The following is a 22,047-nucleotide window of genomic DNA, read 5'->3' as shown; positions in this document are numbered from 1 at the left end:
AGAGCAGAAAAAAATGAACTAAAAATATAGCCTTTCTGCATTTTGTTAAAAGAGAAACATTAAAATGATTTTCAGGATATTTTTCTGATAAGTAAAATTGTACATAAATGTCAAAAGTTATTCCCTCTCATTACTTTTAAGAAATATAACATTTCTTCTTAATTTTCATTGCAAATCTGAAATGGAAAGTAAGTTCTCTACTGCAGCTGGCTTAGACTTTTCGCTTATTCAACAGATGAAGATAAAAATTTCTTCTTTTCTGAATCTAAAACCTTCTCCCTTCTTTATTACCTCTATGTATAAAGACCCCCTGAGAAATTAAAAAATTACAGCAGGAGGCCAGACTTTCCTGAATATGATTCATTCTGAAGAAAGATGAACATATTTTAAACAGCACTACTTAGGAAGGAGAATCTGTTCCTCTATGATGTTCCTTGTGTTCACTTGGATTTTAGAGTTTAAGGCAAAAAAATCAGTGAGTGTGAAATATTTAAAATAAGGTAGGCAGAACTGGCGGGTTTTCACATCCAATTTATTCAAAAGTGTCTCAGGGTGCAGGAAATGGATATTTTCCTTAATTAAGGTTATTTTTTTTTTTCTTAAAAAGTAGCAAGATATTTGAATATGCTTCAGTGTTGTGGTTTCTCGGCACTGTTAGGATTTAAAATAAAAGACAAAACTTCTTCCACTATATTAAATCTTTGTCCCCAGTTTCAGTTTAGGGTAGAAATCATATTTTTCCATTTGGGAAAGACACACACACAATGAAAAATATCTGGTTTCATCTACAACAATACAAATGTTTGCTTTTTCTACTAGTTTTAGCATTGCACTTTACTTATTTTTTGCCTTAACATTAGCTTGAAGACCCATACTGTTACCACATTTTTGGATAATATATATGTATGAAAAAAAATAGGAAAAATTCCAGCATACCTTTCTTTACACTAATGATAGAGATTTTTGTCACATGCATACTGTAGGTAGGTTGCACACAGAGTAGATTCTTGGACTGAGTATGAATGAAAGAGCACAGATAAGTTTAGACTTAGTTTTTTTTATTTCTTTTTCCTTCTCCTTCTTATTAATAGGAATGTTTTCATAATTATTTAAAACTCCATAGCTGTATTTCAAAACTGCTTAAACTCCCATTTAATCACTTAAGCAAATAGCTAAGTCTTAAAAAGAATTCTGTAATAGGGACATTGGAAGGCACTATGTTAAGACCATCATGCAAAAAAGATTGGTTATCTCAGAATAGATGAGACCCTCTCTGAAATACATTTTCAGCTTTATTCTCTTTCCTTTCCTACCTCTTATTCCTTAATAAGAACAAGTTTAGTTTTAGTTTTTTTTCTCATCTCAGACCTTTTCTAGACAAAATAACTTTAAAGTTTCCAGCTTTTAAATTCCAGTAAATTTGAGTCAGTACAGAAACTGCATTGCTTCTGTGTCAGTGAGCAGAATAAATACTAAACAAAAACATTCTTCAGATTAGATGAGGATGACAACCTTTATTAAAATGGCTGTAAGTGGTACTCACAAAATTACCAAGAAAGTATGTTTTAATGGACAGATGGGAAGAGTATTTTTTTAAATATATGTGTGTGATAATAACACTAGGAATTAGTATATTAGTATTAGTTTCAGCTTTATAGAGAATCACTGGCCTATTCTAAAAAAGTTCCATTTCCAAGTCTAGATTTTTCTTTTTAAATTAATTGTAAAGCAAGCACAATGGATCAAATTATTTTCCAGGATATAGACAAGACACAGTGATTAATTTCACCTTACCTCACATTGTTAGAAACTGAGCATCAGAATCTCTTCAAATACCCTACATCCCTCTGGAAGACCATAGAGAGAAATATATTCCTCAAGAGTGGTTTAACTCATCTACCTGAAGAGTGAGAGAGTGTCCATCTCTCTCTGAGGGCTATAAAAGGAGTTTTGTAGTTATCCTTCAGTTAGCCATTCTGTACGCTGCAGAATTCTGAAGTAAAAATAAATAATCTTCTCTCATTTTGTTTCCTCAGGATTTTCTTGCAGATGAAATTCAGCCCATAATATTTTCTATTGTAGTGTAAGATCTCCCATAACCTAAGAATTTAATATATAATTAATATTTATATTTATTGCAATATAATAATAATACTTATACAATGTTATATATGTGGCATCTATTAGATGATTAACTGAAAATAGCAGCTTACTGGTTAATAACAACCTTTTCTCACATGTGAATTCCTCCCTGGAATTGAGAGCATGTATTTCATTGATGATCATCTGAATTTGTTGATTCCTAAATTCAAAATTTTTGGATAGTGATTAAATCTTAAACTTAAAATAATATGCAAACATGGGCAGAAGAGAAAGTAGTAAATATGTATTACATTTCCTTAATTTTGCTGGAAAGGGTGGAATAAATGAAGGATTTTCTCTTTAGGCAGTGTACTCATCTACAGATATTTCAAATGTAATAATATTAAAAATATTATTGTTAAGAATAAAAATTTCTTTCCCTTCAGACAGGAAATGGAAAAATTTAACAGTGGAATGGGACTTAACCAGATTTTCATTAGATCACAATTGCTAAAATACTCTACACATCCACCTTTACGTCAGTCCTGTTTGTGTGAGATACGATTTCATCAGAGAGTTTTGGTTGCTTCTGGGAAAGTGTGAAAGTGTTTTAATTTATTCCAGCTATAATTTTTTTTTTTTTTTTAACCAGAGCTTGGTGTGATGTAGTCACAGGAGAATAAATTTCCTTTCAGAGACATCTACAAAACATGGAGAAGCAGTCAAAGTGTGCAGACCTGGAAGAGGCACCAGAAGGCTCAGTGTTCCATTCACAATTATAAACCCAAGAACAATAGAATAAATCTCATTTGCCCAATCTGTTCCAGAAAATTTACTATGAAGGAAATTTCCCCTTTTTTTCCCAAAGCAGTGTGTCCCAGAGCTACTTACCTTTTGTTTTCAGTTTAGTGTAGATCTCTATTGCTTTAATTGCCTTCCTTGACTGTTGCTCTTTTTTATTTTCCTTCTGCTTATACTATAAAATTGCATTTTTCAAATTTGTAGTTAATTTTAAGATCATCCCTGAGATTTTGCTTCTCAAGTATAAGCAAACTGAATTATCTCAACATTTCCTTACTAATGCCAGTATTATTTCTACTTTCTGTGACTTTCTTCAGTTGCACAAAATGCTGGGAGCTACAAAAGCTTGACACTGGATGCCTTTTCTGCCCAAGCAGCAAAGGATGATTGCAGGTCTCTTACAGACAGAACTGTTTCTATGTATTGGGATGGTGTCTGCCTTTCTCAAGGTTGTGTGGTGCTATTGACTCCTGTGCAGTTCACAGTCTAACCCTTATAGGTGTTTTTGCACAAAACAATAGACTTGCTTGTCTTTCTATATCTTCTATCTGTAGATTATTCCTACAACATTAGGAGAAAATTTTATTTGCTCTTACCAAACAGAAGGCCCTTTATCCAAACATTTATTTTGTTTATAATTTAAATTTAATTATAACCCTGTTCCCTGTTATACTCTCAGCTTTATACAGTTTGTATAAATAGAAAATAGAAAATATTTGCAAATAGAAAAGCAATCTCTATTTTTAGGCATTAATAACATTAATGTAATTTTTAATAACACTAGAATAGTGTTATTAGAAAACTAGAAAAGATTCTTCGGCGCCTTCTCATTGCTTTGTGCCTTTGCTATGTATCACCTCAAGTAGCTCATTTAGTGTGGGCCAAGTGATTTAATGCACAAAGAGTTAAAAATTAGACTTAGCCTCCCAAGCAGTTTAGGATCCATTCTAAGTATTGTAGGGAAATCAATGTGCTCAGATACTTAAGACTCATCCTCTTAGGAGCTATCTTTCATCTCTGGGAAGATTCACCCATACACAGGGCCCACTTTTTTCTTTGACCTTTGCTCAGTAGACAGATATTCTCTGTTTATGACCAGTCTTTATTGATTTTATAGTTTCCTTCAGAACTCTCTTTCAGAAGGAGGCAAATCCCCCTAAAATAAAGAAATTTTATATTAAGGAGAGGAAAAAAAAATCTCTGTTTTTTTACATCTTTTCAGCAAAGCAGCAGAATTACAGAGGAAACAAAAATTCAGATATCAAATTATTGAGAAAGTGTATTCCAGAAAAATTATTTCAGCAAATGTTTCATTATTTCTCTACTCACACAAAAATACTTTATTTTAAAAATTAGAAAATGCAATAAAATTTCAGTAAGTTAAAAATTTGTAGATGTTACCCTAGCAAATATATAAATTCTTTTTTAAAGCTATTTTTTTTTTCTATGGACAGCATGGAGAACTTTACTGAAGACATCATCAAAAACTCAATTCCATATACTCATTAAAAACATAAAACAAAATAGTATAATTCTCTATGAATTAGTATAGACTATTTCAGAAATTTTTGCCTTTGCAATTTTGAAGAGCCTGCTACTATTCAATACCTGTCATTAACTGTGTGAATTTTCAGAACAAATAATCAAATATTTCCTGTCATCATTTTTTTGAATTACAATAGTATTTTTCTTTCCAATGGATTTATATTAAAATATCCAAGGTTTAATTTTAAATTATCACTTTTTATTCAAGCTTAAGATAACTTTTTAAAATAACTTCACTCACCAGACACCAGCGAAAAAGAGTAATTATTTTAGGTTTGTAGGTGCTTTCCTTAAGAAGAATGCATAAAACTAATTTTACTCACATTTATTTCCTCAGTTCTCTAATTTAGGTTTCGACTAAGGATTTGGAGCTGTTATATAATGATATGCTAGTATAGGTGCAGCTTCTCAGATTCATTAAATTATCTTTAAAGAAATTTATATTATGTATTGATTTTCTAATCTGCTTAAATTTATTGGGGAGCTGAAGACAAATGAAAAATTGTGTAATGAAAAACATTATAATTTAATCAACACAAACTGTAATTTTTTTAATATTAAATGAATTATTGCCTTGAATTCTCTAATCAAATTTATGTCAAAGACTAATATTCCACAAATTTGAAGACTTTCCATTTATTCAATGATACTTTTGAAAAACCTTTTCTACTTTATTTGCTACTTTGCAAATTAATGTTCTTGATGAGTGATTTCAAGAAACCTTGTCCTAATATAGCCTGAATTATCACAATTTATTAATCACAGCCTGCTGTCCAAGATTATCCCATACATTTCTTAAAGCAAGTTAGGAGCGACAGACATGTGAATATATTAATATATAGAAAGCATTAGCAGTATACATGATGGCACTATTTAATTTATTTATGTATTCCAAATTCTGTTATTTTCTGGTATTTGCAGTGACTTAAATTTATCTTATTTTATATGCTACTGTAGATTGCTTGCTTATGGGCTCTTTTGTCTCGGTATAAAATAATTGATGTATTCACATGATAAGACTTCTACATGTAGTCATGAGGGTACTTGAATGATATACTAAAAACCAGACAAGTACTCTGTAAAAAAAAAAAAATCTTTTCATGCTTTAAATACATGGAAATTTCCAAATACAGACTTACGAGACTTTCTGCATTTCAACCAAATACTATGATGAAATGTTAAAATCTTTTTTTTTCTTTTCAGACTGGATTATGAAATGTTAAATCTCAAAGCTATTGTGCTTAAAATCCTGATAAGAAGATATTAATGTTCTCATTCAAAATTCAGAGAAAGAATACCAACTTCTTGGAAGAGAAAACACTTTATCCACACAAAATAAATAAAATACTATTTCAAAGAAGAAAGTAGAAACACATGCAGAGAAAATAAAATTTTTTTTCTCCAGAATAGCTTTTGGGAAAAAGAAGAAAGATTGTTGTGTGGAGATGAACACTATGAAGAGAAGCAAGGAAGGAATGGTCTTGGTCAGTAAAACTCAGTGAGGACCTTCAGGAGAACCTTTCACTAGTGGGGCAGCAGCCATCACGTAGCACACACAGATGTATAAACTATAGCCTGGATTGTGTGGGTGCTTGCTAATAATCAGCTCACAAAACAAACACAGCAGTAAATCAAATCAACTTAAGATTTCAGATGTATGAATTCTAAAGCAAAAAGTGATGGAAAAACAGGAATAAATTTTACACAAATTACAAATATTTGGTATATTTCAAATATTGAAAAATATTTGATTACAAATAATTAATATATGATTACAAATATTTAATCTATATCTTAACTTAGTTTCACATGGTTCATTCATGTGACCCATTGATATGGAAGGCAACAGTTTTTTCAAGGAGACTGACACCAGAATAAAACCGAAACAGGACTATTTTTTTAAATGGTAAGGAAGGGGGAATGTGTTCTGATCTACTGAGTGTCTGAGGGTTGCAACAAAAAAGAAGTGAAATCATGTGCCATGTCTTTTTGCACATCACAAAATTTAAATTCAGGATCAATTATTTTCTGAAAGGTTAGTAGGATCTTAAGCATGCGACTTTTGACAGAAAGAGTATGACTACATGGGTATCCATGAAAAAAGAAATAGAGGAATAAATATACCCCCTAAAATATTTTAGAAAATTTGGGTAGAGACTTTTGATGGAGGAGATGGAAAAGCATTCATCCCTTTTGTCTGTGACTCCAGCAGTTATTAGTTGAAAACTATTAATTGAATTAATTAAAGTTCCCTGAATCAAGTCTGGTTTTTCCATTGCAGTACTTGGTAAATGTTCTCCCTTTTCTCATCTCAGCCTATGAGGTTTTTCATCTTAATTTCTCCTCCTGTCCTGGTGAGGAGGGCAGTGACAGAAAGGCTCAGTGGGCATCTGGCAACCAGCCAAGGTCATCCCACCACTCTTCTATTGAACATTGCTCCAAACACACAACTGCTTTATTTTTACACTAAGGTCAGAAGCCAAATAAAGTTGGAAATTGTTTTTCTTGGTGATCACTGCTATATCACCAAGACCATGAAGTATGTTTGAAATTAAAACAGCAAAATAGGTAACTCAATTTCAATTGTATCAAAGTGTAGAAGGGAAAAAAGATTGTATTGTCTGTCAACCATGAGGTATCATATTTCCATGCCATTTCCTGCTGCTTGAACAGGCTTTTCTCCCCCATTTGCACTTCTGAAGAAATGCGTGAATTGTAAAGTAGAAGTTCTTTTTGAAATTTTCCACTAAAAAGAACTTAAGAGGAAATTTTACACTTATAAGGCATATTTAGCCAATCAGTTAAAAGATATAAATAACATTTAACACGGATATATTGTGTGTGTTTGTTTCAATGGCTTAGCATATATAAAAGCATAACTGAGCAGCAAAACTAGATGAGATTTTAATAATATTAATCTTAATCTTAAACTGCAGGTGAATGACTACTTCTTTTAAAGTTACCTTGTGGCCATTCTACTAAAACAAACAAACAAAAATATTTGAAGTGATTGAAGAACTGAATCTTCTCCTAACTATTAATATTGGCAGAGCTAGGTGTAACTTTTGGGCTGAGAATAAATGTCAAGATATCCTGGTTAACTTATACCTTTTGTATTACTAAATCACAGATAATATCAGATATACTCAAGTATATTTGAAAGAGAGGTCATGAATGGAAAGCACTGAGGACAACCAGTAATCAACACATATTTTCACTGATCTAGATCCTCAATTGGTAAAAATCAATATAATTCCTGTGAAAAAAATGGCCTCTGTATTGATTTACCTCTTTTGTGAAAATAAGCATAGCACTTGGCTGAGCTTTCTGTGTGAAAGAGAATTTTGCTTGGCACAATGAGAAGAAAATAAGAATTGAAATTGTCCAAGAACTAAAAAGAAGAATGGAAACTGTCCAAGAACAGATGTTTCATTAATGTTGTCTTTTCTATAATTTTTTTTTTTTTTTTGAAGTTGGAAAGATTAAAGTCTACTTATTAAGGAAACAGTGCTATTTTAAGTTTTCATGGTGTAATTCCACTCATCAATAATTTTATTTGGAACTGATATTAAGGTTTTTCAAGGATTCTTTAAAATTATACATATTAGTTAAATAAAGTTAGGAAAACTTTATTAATATAATTTCAAAAGGAAATTAGAATTTTCTGATGTTTTCCACTTAAAATCAATGCTTCTGTACAGAACAGTCAATCTTAATAAGGCAAGTGAGAGAAGCATATGCAGAATCAGTGCATAGATTGCTTACTGATAAGGAGAATGTAGGAACTAGTGTTCAGATCTGAAAACAACCTCTCCTTCAGAGCTTTTCTACCCATATGCAACAGATAAGCAGAAGACATATGCTGATAGGGTGAGCATCTCAGAAAATTCTGGTCTGATACCATCTAAAAGAAAAATGGCAGAGCTTCACATTGGCTGCAGCACATACATGGTAAACTCCAAAGACATAAAGGCAACAAAAAAATCCTTTCAACAATCAGGAAAGACTAAAGATTTTTTCCACAATTTTTCAACAATGTTCTAAGTTTATTCTACATATAAATGTTGACAATGAGGAAGATACCATGAGTAATCAGCAGTAGGGTAATTAGTGCTTCAGATAAGAGAGAAAAGTCAACAATTATTTGAAATTAAAGAAAAACAAGGTTTTAGACACAAAGATTTTAATATGGTCTCCATCTTTCATTTTGGCTAAATCAAAATATTTGACCAATAAATATTTCAGTGTTTTACTGAAATCCTATAATTATATTGCAAAAAACCCTAATTGCAGTGTGAACATATTGTCATTGTTTCTTCATTGTGTGTGGTGCTTACAAGCAAAGCCAAGTCTAATATATTTCAGGATTAGAGGCAGCTGGGTTTAGGGAGATGAAATTTAGGAGATCAAATTTCGGTTTTCTTCCTATCTAGGGAAAAAAGGAATTAACTTTTGAAGCTAATGTTTTTACATGAATGGGCAAATTGATTGTGTGACAGTCACATCTTATGGTTTTATATGTAGTCTTTATGAGAGGGGATTATTTAAAATGAATTACTGCATTCAATTTGCTTTCCTTGGTTGATGAAAGAGGTTTTCATTTTAATTCATCCTACAGTCATAATTGAAGGCATGTTCAAACTAGTATGTAGTGCTTATTGGATTTTAAGAACATTTTAAACTTATATAGGAAAGAGAATATGAGAAAAAGACATATATATATATATATATCTTTATTTTATGTTAGTTTTGGGGTTTCTGCAAAAGGGACTTTCCAAAATAAGTTTCCTTCAGAAAGTTAGAAGTTTCTAAAAGTACTTGGTACTTGATGAATTGACATTTTCAGACAAAAGCCATTTTGTCCAGTTCTACTTAGTGTGCTGCTTCATTAAACAGATTTCCTGGTTTCAGTTGCAGCACACTCTGTGAAATTCCTTATGTTCCACTTTTTTTAGTCAGTGGAGAGTGGAATATCAATTATGATTATAATTTATTGTTATATCATCTTCAAAGACTTTCTGTCCTTTCTTGAGAGCTGTTACAATTTGGTTCCTCCAAGGCACAAAATACCAAACTAGACTTTTTTGTCAGATGTTAGAAAATGGTTTAACATGAAGAATCAAGTGAGTAAGCCTATTCACAAGACCACTTAGTCAGAACCACTTCACATCTGATAAGAAAGTTTTCCAAAGGAAAAAAATGAGCCTGTGTAAAGCCTTGAACAAATTACAAATTGAGGTTGTCTACAGTGTTTACACTTATTGTTATCAATAGTTCTTTTGCTGTAGATATTTTCACTCTCACCAGTCTGCCATGAATAGTGGAAGACAGTTTATGTCTTCTCTGATGCTTTATTTACAGTGGTGATTCATGACACTCTTGCCCAGAAGCTCTAAAAGGAGAACACTGAATTTTTTTAACCTGAAAAAGGGCTCTGAAGGCCATCTGACCCAAAACATGGCTACAATCAGGGCTAAATTCAAAGTAGATTCAACAGAAGAATATAAAAGTCAATACCAGGAGTTATTGGTTCAAAGATCCCTATCTGAAACTGTCTTGGTATACAACTTTATTTTTATCAGTACACATATTTGAAGTTCAAGTGTAACCTGAAGACAAAAACATATAATACGTATAATCAGAACATTCCTCATTGCTCTCAGAGTTTAATTACCAGTGATAAGTTGATTGCCTTTTATGAAATTGTTGCTAGTGGACAGTTAATTGGTAATGGATTTCAGAGCAATTGGGAGACACAGCAGTTTGCTTTATCAATATAAGTGTATTTTGTTACAAGACATGATACAATTACTTGAGGAACAATCAGGGGAAGACCTGCAGAGACACAGTGATGATTCAGCAAATCCAACCTCCAGGGCAAACCACAAGCCAGACTGAGAGAGCAAAAGCAGGGTCATCTGTTGCTTTAATCATTTCATAAAGACATTTGTGTCAGCATGGTAGAAGGATCACAAGCTAGAAAGAGTCAGTTTCACAAAAAACCCTGTATGGACAGATAAAACACTGTTGGTCAACCACAACCTGGAGATTGGTAAACTGAAGAGCAGTGCGTGGCCTATTCCCCTCTGTATCCCCCAGCAGACAGCAGTAAAGCTGAGCAGTAAAGCTGTGATAACTGTAAGCTTTATGTCACAAATCAACAGCAAACAATTATAGTGGCAGTCTTAAAACAATAGTGCCTATAATAAACAGAATATGAAGTTCTTATTCTTAGAATCCCACAAAATAAGATATATACTCTAGAAAAAACCTGAGGTGATATGATGAAGCAGGTCATATGAAGCTGAATTCTCCCTTACATAATAATATAATATAGAATTACAGAGAAACTCAGAATTGTTTCTGTGATTTTCAGACCCTGAGGCAAAGGAATGAAAAAACACCAGCCTACATAATTCAGATCATGTTTTAGGAGTAGTGCTTCTACAATCATTTCTGAAAGGTAAATTTTGGCATATGTTCATAAATATGACTAACCTATATTTTTTTTTTCTCAGTGTTTGGAAATATTTGGAAAATTCTGAAGCCAGAATAGAACCAGTCCATGAAAACTTTGCTAGAGGATCCACTTCCTTTTGGTATTCAGAATCTGTTGATTTAAATTGATAACTTCTTCTTATTTTGGAAAATATGGCAACTTGATAATTCCTACATGCTCTCTTTATTTCTTTTACAACCTACTGTAATGGATTTGAAGTCCAGAACTTTTCATCTACTATTGTATCATATACTATAAAAATATTGAGCAAAAATAACTGACTCTATCCTTACTGCAGAGAAAAAAAAAAAAAATGCTATGATCAAAACAATGACTATCTTTAGACTCAGGTGCATGGATTAATTTTAAAATGAAAATATTTTGTATCTCAGAAAACAGGGTGGGGAAGACACAGGAGGGAGGCAGTGCTCTAAAAAATCACTAAACAATTTTTTAAAGAATTCATGCAGCAGTTCCAAAATGCATATGCTTTTTAGCCTAATTAAGCATATGCTTTAGCAATTATTGATTTGATGTGCTCACTCGAGGGCTCAGAATGCAGAAAGAATTTTGTGACACTGGGAAATAATTTGCTATGCAATTCTGAGAAAACTCTGGAGGCAGCAGAGTAGAGTTTATCTTACTAATGTTGTTTATAAAAGCAGATTCTTTTCTGTCAGACCTACCAAGGGAGTCAGATCTAGACACGTGTGGCTATCTGGAAAGACAGGGAAAGAATAATATATAACACCTAACCCATTCCCTAACCTCTCCATAAATTATCATATACTCAGTTGTACTCAGTGAGAATTGAATAAAATGACCTAAAATCAAATAAATTTAATCAAGTACCAGCTATTTTTGAATTTAGTTTAAGATTCTGTTCCCTTTTGAATTCTCCTTTAGGTATGTAAAAAAGATAGTTTTGGCTTTCCTAGGATCCTTTGGTTTTTGATATTTCTGGCTTGATGAAATATCTTCTTTATCTTCTTTAAAGAAAACCTGCAGAGGAACAGATGTTTCAGCCATCATTCTGTGAAGGGTGTATTGAAGAGGTGTAACTTTCTTCATGGACTTCTGAACTGAACCCATTTTTAACTGTCTCATCCACCCTTTGAAATGAAGGGCTTTTTTTTTCTAAATAAATAGATTATTGCTACAGTTTGACATACACAAATAATTTAAGACTGCATATTGTATATACCCAGAAAGCCCAGTTGATTACTATAAGAAGGCACTTGAAAATATTTAATTTTTCACTGGTTAAGTTTCCTTTGTTTTTTATTACATAAGGTACCAAAAAGAGTATTGATCTTGAAGAAGATCTTTTTGTTCTATTTAATTTTAAATGTGACAGTACTCAGAACAGAAGGTTTTCTTAGACCCAAAAATAGCATGTTTACTTCATTTGTGTAATTTATATGCTAATAACGTGCAGTCTTGGATTCCTTGGGATATTGCTTTACTGATTATAAATTTTTTCCTGTGATACCGTCTGGCACAGCAATTTCATGTCAGCCATTATCTGTGGAAACAGATTAAAGCATCCCTGAAGCTTTTTTTCTTTATTTGAAGAGAATTTTCAATCCTCTAAAAGCATTCAGAGAAGGGAGGGGAAAGAAAGCAATATATTTTCCAGTTCAGGCATACTACTCTGGCTCTTGATTATGGACACAATATAAAAAATAGTACAGCATTCATCAGTATTGTTTGACAAAAATTTATTGATCTCAATGAACATGGATTTTGGAGGCAATGAACAGGCAGTAACCTCACTATCTACTGCCATCAGTGTGTCAGAAAGTGTTTTTGACAGAAAGGTAATAGAGAAGATTAAAATTAACAGCCAGAAGGGATAGGCATTTTTTAGGTAATACCTTAAAAGTACTGTATTCTAATAAGCAGTGGCTTAAATAGTGTAAATGGTATTTGTGTTTGTAATACGAATACTGAGAAACAAACTTTATTTTAGTGAATAACAACATTTTTCATATTTCTTCTCTAGTTTCAGAATATCTGAATGCAGAGGCCCAGAAGTAAATTGCTTCATGAAAAAGTAGGTCATTAAATTGGCATTTTGAATTATGGGCTGTCTACTTCAGGATTCTTTAAGGGCATAGACCTCCCAGACAACATGCAGACTCTGGAGTCAAGACATCAGATCTCAAAAGGCAATTAAAAAATATTAGAGTCACCGAAATATCTTTAAAAGAAGCAGCTGAAGAAAGTGGGAAAGGTGGGAAGGAAAATGAAAGAAAGGATGAGAAGCTTAGGGAGGGAGAGGTCTGATCCTAGTAGGTGAAAGATAGTTTGGAAGCAGTTCAAGGGAAGATTAGCTTTTCTGGTTGAATGTGAGAACAACCCATGAGTCCAAATCTTACATCAAGACAGTTTCAAGACAATAGGAAGGACAAGTGTATCATTAAACTCCAGCAATGAAATGGTTTCTTGTATTTTTCTTTTTTGGATAAAGGGACTGAGCAGACATTGACTCATGCATTAGATGAAATAGAAGTCGATTTATTAGAAAATATGTGTTTTTTCTAGAAAAGGGAATAATATTTAGGATTTCACAAACCAACCTCAGAAAAAAGGAATATGCTTTGTATCTCAGGCTGACCAAAAGAACATGCCATAATATTCTGAGATGATCAGCCTTAAGAAGTGTCTGTCTCTGAATGGTTTAAAATGGTTATTTTGGCCAGAAAGGGGATAAGTAGAAGTGGCTTTTTAAATTAAATGTATCTCAATTTGTAAAAGATACAACAACCCAGCTTTTAAAATATGTGTTTTGCTGAACTTAGGTGCAAGTTCTTTGCACTTGATGATTTTAAAATACTTTTTCTTAATAAATACCATCCAGTTTCCTACTTAGGATATGTATTTCATGATTTCCATATGGTGGGAGTACATTCAAATACAGATGGTACATTTTTTAAAAAATATTTTTTCCCTCCTATGTGTCTCATTATCCTGCGTGTCAGCTGATGATCACCATGAATTAAAGCAAGCATGAAGAGCCATGATGATTCATAAAATCACTTAATTTAGATTTCAAAGGCATTTTAGGATCTCCTAAATCTCTGAAAGAAAAGAATCTAAAATATTTGATCCTTTGGGAAGCTAAAGATATCTGACAATGAAAAAGCTACCTTTCTTAGCAGGATTCAGTAGCAAACAAAAAACATCATACTACATAACTGTTTACAGAGGACAATTTTGCTATTGGATATTCACCAAAGCTGTGAACAAAGGATCTTTCAATTTACTCTCTTGATTTCTCAAACTGTACCTCTGACAACAAAGAATATGGTTGGCTTTTTCTTAAGATAATTCTCTGAGAACACAAAAATTTTTATAGCTGAGTTTAAGTAGAAGCAGTATTTATCCCAAGGTTGATTTAATTCATTTTAATTTTGCAGACTCTGTATCCAATCTCAGGGGCCACAAATTTATCTTATAAAATTACTTCTTTTTTCTGCTTTCTTTTAAACTTGTATGTATACTGAGTGCCTATGTGATTCAATTTTTCTAATATTAACTGCAAATGTTACTTTACAGCATGTATTACTTCAGGCACAGAATACAGAGCTTTTTTTATGTGTTCTCTTACTTTTCGGGAAAAAAACATGTGCTTCATTTTGGATTAAGCCACCTCATTAATACCAACAGGAACAAGTGTATGTTGATAGTCATGAAGTTGTCACTATCCATAAATATTAATGTTATAATTTATAAATAAAAATAGAAGGCATCTACTATGCTCTTTAAAGTTGCTTGTGCTTATCTTCTCCAACTCATGGAAAAACAAGTGAAATAAATACTAAAGCAACATTGATTTGGAAATCCTTTGGAAATCTTAGAATATATTTGATGGAATTGTGCATGTTAAGAAATAAAAGCAGAGTGTACACAGAGTGAGGTTATATTGCCTCACTGGGCCCTAAATAACTCCTTACAAGAGTCAGAGTACAGCTAAATTCCTGTAAGAATCCTAGAGACATGAAAATGAGACCTTTAAGTAAGGCCACATCTGTGTTACATGGTGAGTTGGTTCTTGTGTGGACATTTTGACCTACAAAAAGATTACCTCCTCTTATAAAGAGAAGGAAAACCAACAACCATAAAAAGCATCTGTGTTGGCAAGGCTTGCAGAAACTTCATAAAACATCAATGACTGGGTATAATGATTGTTTTTTTTCAAACTAATTATTGCCAAAGAACCAGTTGTTATTCAACAGCTGTAGGAAAAGTCTGGTTTTATTAATTTTCTTCCTATTCCCTTTAATTAGTTTGAAAATTGCTGTGAAGTGTAGAGTCTATAGATGACACAAAATGTTGAGGACTGACAGATCTAAAAATTGCAATAAAGAACGACTAGCAATAAAATTATGGATGTAATGCTGTCAGCAATGCAAAGTAACAGGCTGGGGGAAAACCCAAACTTAGCAACCTAAACTATGTTTATACACCAGCAGTCTCAAAATTTACTATTATCTTCTGGAATAAGGTCTCTCAGCCACTGTGAACACTTCCCTGAAAGCATCTCTGAGCACTTGAAAATGGCAGAGATATTCCAAATTGCTAGAAAATAAATGGACCCAAAACAGGTTGTTTTATTTTACTGCATAAATTACTGAAGTGCCTACAGTTAACATAATTTTGTTCATTTCTGCTCACTCTACTGAAAACCACTTAGAACATATATATGTTCTAAATCTATATGTAGTAGTCAGGCTTTCAAGTGAAATAATTATGGAAGAAACTCTCAAAGAAGGGGAAGAAATTTTAATTGAGAGACTTTTGATTTTGTTTGGTTTATTGTCTGGATTTTTGCCCCTATTTAACATGTGGGATTCTGAAGATTTGCAGGCTGCTGTGGAAACCAAAACCAGAAAGGGGTGACACAATTGTGCAGGAAGGGATTGTTTATGCCCACCTTGAAGATTAACCTCTTGGCATTGCTGTTCTCCTGGATCATATGGTCACAAGGGCCTCAAAAGTGCTTTGTGTCAGCTGAGATGCCTCAGGATCTCACAAAAATAAACCTGGATTTACAGGTATCTCCTAAGCTACCTTTACCATCCTCCATAACCAGTGGACTGAAACAGGAGTTTGTTTTAGAAATCTGATTCAGACTGAAGTCAATTGTATCTTAAATTTTGTGGCTTTGGCAAGAGTCATATGCACTGTATATTTATTATCTCAGAATGTTTAGAAGGCCCAAAACTCACAAAAAGAATTGAACATATTCATAGCAAGTGGTTTCTGAGTGGCCCTCTCAGGTCTGCATATTTGTATATCTGACACTTACTTTTGGTATTACATGTCCTACTACTGGCACCTGGAAAAATTGAGTAAATAATATGAACATACATGGCTGTCATATTTCTAGGTCCAAGGGCTGAAGACAGAATTGATTTGAAAATAATTTATAATTACTGCTTTGTTACTTTCTAGAATGAAGATTGCTGGCCTATAGATGAAACAGTTTTATGCTGGACTGATGTAGAATTACAACTACTTCAGAAGATAAGATTGATGATCTTCTGGAAGGGGGTTCTTTTAATTTTGGCCTCAAGATAAGAAACAGAACTGAAAGGTTTCCTCTTTTAAAAAATCCACAAAGAACAGGAGCAAACCTGTGTTTAGCAATATTTGTCCAAGCTCTGCTCTCCTCCTCATTGTGCAAGCAGCCTCCTTATCTGTGTAACCCAGAGTCATATCTATGAGTTGGCTGCTTTGGGGTTGTTAAATCAGAGGCTCTGTGTTCATCTCCAGGCAGATGTGTGCCTCTGACTTAAAATAAAATTACTTAGTGATAGATAGAACAATAGGTTTTATACACAGATGAATGATTCTAATTCATTTAATAGGACTTCATGCTTAAAAATTGCTTCAGGGGTTTTATGTTCTATTTGGCTTTACATCTGAGGTGTTACCTTCACATAACCATTGAGGTGTATTGAGAGCTTCTGCTAACAAAACACTGTTTGTAACATTTTAGTAGTAGAAACTTTAAACACATATGGAATACTTGCCTCCACAATCTGTCTTAGCTGTTTCCTCCAGTTCTAACAGAAACTTTCACAAGCAGGAGATTTCTTTCATTATTGCAGAGTTGTCACACTGAACTTCAGTGCATTCAATATTAGATCAGATTAGCATGTTAAATATAAATCTTAGCAAGCAAAATTACCAGGGGTTGTCTTCTTTTTAGAACCAACTACTGAGAAATTAAAATTAAATTTATATAAACATGTTGCTTATACTTTTCCCAACCATCTGAACTACTTTGCTCCTTGTCTTTTTAAAGATAATTTGTCCTATTACATTTTCAAGATTGACATACAGAACAAAGTATTGTTCATTCCTATCAGTCCTACTCCTACATCCTGGGGTTTGGGGCTTTTTTGCTTCTATTAGGATTTTGGGTTGATTGGTTGGGGTTTTTTAATAAAAAACAGATGGAACCATAATAATCAAAGTTTGTTCATCCAAACATTCATCCTAAAACTAGTTGAATTCTAAAAGGACAGGCAGAAAAAAAATCCAATTTTCTCATATTATGAACAGTAGCAAAAACCAAAAAAACATGTTCTTAACAATTGGGTGAACTATAATAAACATTACAAGTAGCAAACAACATGCAAGATCCTGTCAAACACACAGAATGCAAAATGGAGAATAGTGAGAACTTTAAAACACATATTCTGAAACCTTCCCTCTTTACACCTTGATTAAATGTTTAAATTGGCTTCATTGTACAATATAGTTTTGATTCCCTCCTACTGGCATTTGACTTGGAAGATGATGGTAAAACCAGATTATGCTGCAATTAAGAAAAAAGCTTAGCAAGTATTTACATAAGCTAATAAAATATTTATGTAAATCATATATATATTCACTTGCCATTTTTTTTCCTCAGGCAACAACCAAGTAAAGCAAGTATAATAGCAATATTATATTCAAAATATGATTACATCATATTATATATGCAAGGCTTCCTAAGTATATTTTTAATATTTAAATTTCAAACAATAAGTTTGTTTTGGATGCCAGTATGATTACATTATAATTTTTTTTTGCTTTTCTCTATGATCTCAGTGATAGGACTGTTTTCTGAAAGATGAATTTAATTTGTTTATGTTAATAAGGAAGAGCAGCAGAATGCTATTACTACTTATACAACTAGAAGCTATCAGTGAAATCAGATGAAGCCCTATACTGATTAAATTTGAAGTTATATTGACATTTAATTTAGATTTAGATTTAATATATTAATGTTACACTGTAATGTGGAAAGATCAAAGTGTTGATGCTAATTACTTTTAAAGTTTCAGTATTATATTGCATTCACTACTTCCTATGACTTGTAGATGACAGTGGGAGATTTCTTCTGTGACAATTTAAAAATAAAATAAGCAAGGTTGTTTTACTTGTTAAATGAGACTAGACATGGAAAAATTGTGTATAGACTAACAACCATATTTCAGTGTGATTACCAGCAAGAAAAAGGGTTTCAAAACAACAAAATCCTTATTCAGACAATTTTTATTTGTACCATATATTCTTGTTCTTGCAGTACCAAACAGAAAAAAAATCACTTTTTTTTTCAATGCCATTATTATGCATTCACAATGGAGGTATCACCTATATGTAGAAAATTCTCCTTAAGTGGTTCCCACTCTAAAGAGACATCACTAGTGATTCACAGGAAGTGACAATTTGGCAGGTCGACCATCTGCTTCCTGAAATGCAAAATGGCATAAAGTGACAAAGTTTCTATCCCAGGGAGCCTATTATCACAATTTGATAATGCAATAAATAATGTAAAACTTAATAGAGACATTTGCTGCATGCAGTGAGTCAATGAATATGGAAAAAAAACTGTGAACAAGGTAAGTTTGAGGAAATTTTGTTATTGCTTACTAGTTAGCAAGGGAGAATCTTTGTTTTTTCCTCATACAACAAAAATCTATTTTAAGAGACTAGATTTCTTCTTGCAGTGTAAATTCCAAGTTTCAGATCACTTTAGCTTTCACTCCATTGCATTTCTATGTGCTCTCAAATGGCACAGCACACCTCTGAAGCTTCAGTAAACCTGAAGAACTAAACCAAGTTAAACCTGAAAACTGCCACCCTTCAATTTCCAAACAACTTCTGTCACTAAAAATGTAAGAAAGATTTTTTTTTTAGTTTTATTAAACAGATGTTGTAGAAGCTTCACTGAACCCTGAGTCTCTCTTCTGTGTGGAAATGTGTAGGACATGACACTGAATGCTAAGCTAGGAGAGGCTGGTGGTTCCATTTCCAACCCTGAGCCCTCTGTCAGCATGGAAATATTTAAAACTACATCTGTATTCTCTTTTCTTAATCCTCCTTACTCTCCAGGTAAAAGGTATGGGGAGGTAAAAAAATAAACTAGTAGAGTTATTATTTAGGCTTGTCCTTACAGTGTGGGAGTGGTGTGGGAGCAACTGCAAGAGCAGAACCAGTCAACAAAGTGACATGAAGCTTACAGTTCACTTCCTGAGGGGAATGTGTGCAGCAGCCTAGAGATCTGTCCTGCCACACAAGGACACACACCAGGCAACGCCCCTGTGTGCCTCACCCTCGAGCCCAGGAATGGGGCAGTGTCCTCGGGTGCCTGAGCTGGGGCAGTGCCTCACTCTGTGTGTGACTGTCCCACCGCAGGATTACGGTCCTCAGCCTGTTGCAGCATGGATGTGTCTGAGGAAGTGAGGAGATACTGCTGCTTGTATTCTTGTTTTTTGAGTTAAATGGTCAACAGCACTCACCTATAATCCTGCTGATCACCTATTCCCAGTCTGGTTTACTCACACACCTTTTAAAATCCATTAGCAGTGGCTTTCTGAGGTAATGTTGTCTTCTGATCTTCAGCCCAAAATATGTTACCAGGACCCAGCCATTTGGGTTAACAGCTTATATCCAATTCTTTCCAGTGCATGTCTAAACCATTACAGAAGGGTAGATGTGGTTCATATCTCATCTAGCAGGACTTTTGGGTAAGACTCCCTCATGATAATTATCTAGGCTACCTTGAAAGCCAAATTTCCAGTGCATGCCAGAATCACCAATTCAGTTGGAGGGGACAGAAAAAGACCTCATTTTATCTGAGCTGTGCTTTTGGGTAAGTTTTATCCTGTCACAAGGCTATTGATTTTTCAATGTATAAAACATTTAAGATTGAAAACTTTAGGTATAGCAGACTATAGATAACAAATTTAGTGTGTGGTGCATTCTTGCTGTATCCCAGAAGAACTTTTTTCCTTTCCTCTGTTTTACTTTAGCAGGAAGCATGACAACTTACAAATCCTTACCCCAGATCCCAGTTCAGTTCAGTTTGTCAGTTTGCTGGTTTTTGACTTCCTACTTCTGCTTTCCACTCCTGGGTAAGCAGCACCTATTTATTCTGTAATATCTGGACCTATTTTGATACATTTAGAGTTTAGAGAAAAAAAAAAAAAGGAATATATTTAATATAACTAAGACAGTTTATTCAGTTATTCAAAGAAGAAAATAGTACTGGGAAGATGTATAGAACTAGTTGCTCTTCATTTTTTCTCCAAGATTTGAAGCCACAGTTGTGATAGAAGATATCCATGAGTACCTGAAAAGATCAGTTTATTCCTCATAGTCAATACTTTTGTTTTCATGTCTTGTGACATATTCCAAATATTATTAATGTGTCATATGTGCTGTTGACAAAACAAATGCTGGTAGAAAGTGTGTTGCAATGAACAATGTAAAATATACCACATGGCTGTCCATCTGCTTCCAGTCTTACAAATACAAATCATAACCACTCCTTTTCATTTATCATTTGACACTGAGATTTGAAGTTTCATCTTCATTAATGCTTGCTAAAACACATATTTATATACATAATAAAATGTACCTTCATATGGAAATATCCTTAAGATTTCAGACTGCAAGAAAAGTCAAGGAAATATTTCTGTTGAATTTTTCTCAGTTTCATATGGAAGTAATTTTTTTTTTCAGTGTTTCAGCACTGCTTTGTTTCTGAAATATCTCAGGACCATATAACAATTTAGATAACAGCACATTTTTCTGTACAGTCCTTAAATGGTATTTTACCTACTTTGGTACTGCAAACTTCTAAGTCAGGTACTAAACAACTGTTCATGGGAGGAGAGGAGTAACAAAGGAAAATTGCAATAGAAAACTGGAGCACTGCTTTCATTTGAAAAGGAAAGTGAGGGTTTGTAAATAAAGAGATAGAAAAATGGTGAAGTGCAAAGCTGAACACCAGACACCAAAGAAAAAGGAAGAAAAAAAACCTGTAGAAAAATATAAGAGAAAACATGTACAAGATAGCTGTTTAAATTTGAGTTTGTGTCATGGAAACACATGGTACTGAAACTGTTTAACACTATTATAGGATTAGAATGCTGACAAGATTAGAAATAAAAAAGATCAGCTAATGTCAAACCTAGATACTACACAACATCAAGTAATATATTCTCAGTTTTCTAGGTGAAAATTCCATAACTGTGTCACTAAATATTTATTATTCCTGTTCACTGCACATATCTTTATTTTTAAATGCTTCTTCTGACTGCAAATTTCTTCTTTCCTTGAAAACTTGTTCCTTATTATCTCTCACTATCCCAGCCACAGTAGCACCTACAAAGACTGAAGTACAAATACTTGCAGGGCTTGAATGTACAATACATTTGTCTCAGGCACCTGCTTGGTGATGAAACAGAACTGTGCCACCAGCATCAATACTTCAGAAGATGTTTATCCATGGTCGTGAGTCCCTCAGCACCAGCCTAAACAGAAACAGCAACCCCCAGGCAGGCCTAATTGCCATCAGTCAGTGTTTTATCATGAACTGTGGAACAGGTAGCTCATCATATCTTTTTAGCAGCTACAAGGTGTCATGCATCATGTCAGTCTACAATGAGGGGAAGTTGATTAGGGGCTCTTTGACAGGACACAGAAAGCTAGCTTGTGCTGCCAAGAGGCTGGCAAGCAGACACGTGAGATTGTGGTAAAAGCTAACTTCACAGCAAAAACGCTGAACTCTGGGCAGCTTAAACAAATTTTAACAACACAGTGGAAGTACTAGA

Source organism: Lonchura striata, chromosome 5 (assembly GCF_046129695.1).
Source record: "Lonchura striata isolate bLonStr1 chromosome 5, bLonStr1.mat, whole genome shotgun sequence".
NCBI classification, from domain to species: Eukaryota; Metazoa; Chordata; class Aves; order Passeriformes; family Estrildidae; genus Lonchura; species Lonchura striata.
This window is presented reverse-complemented; position numbering follows the sequence as displayed.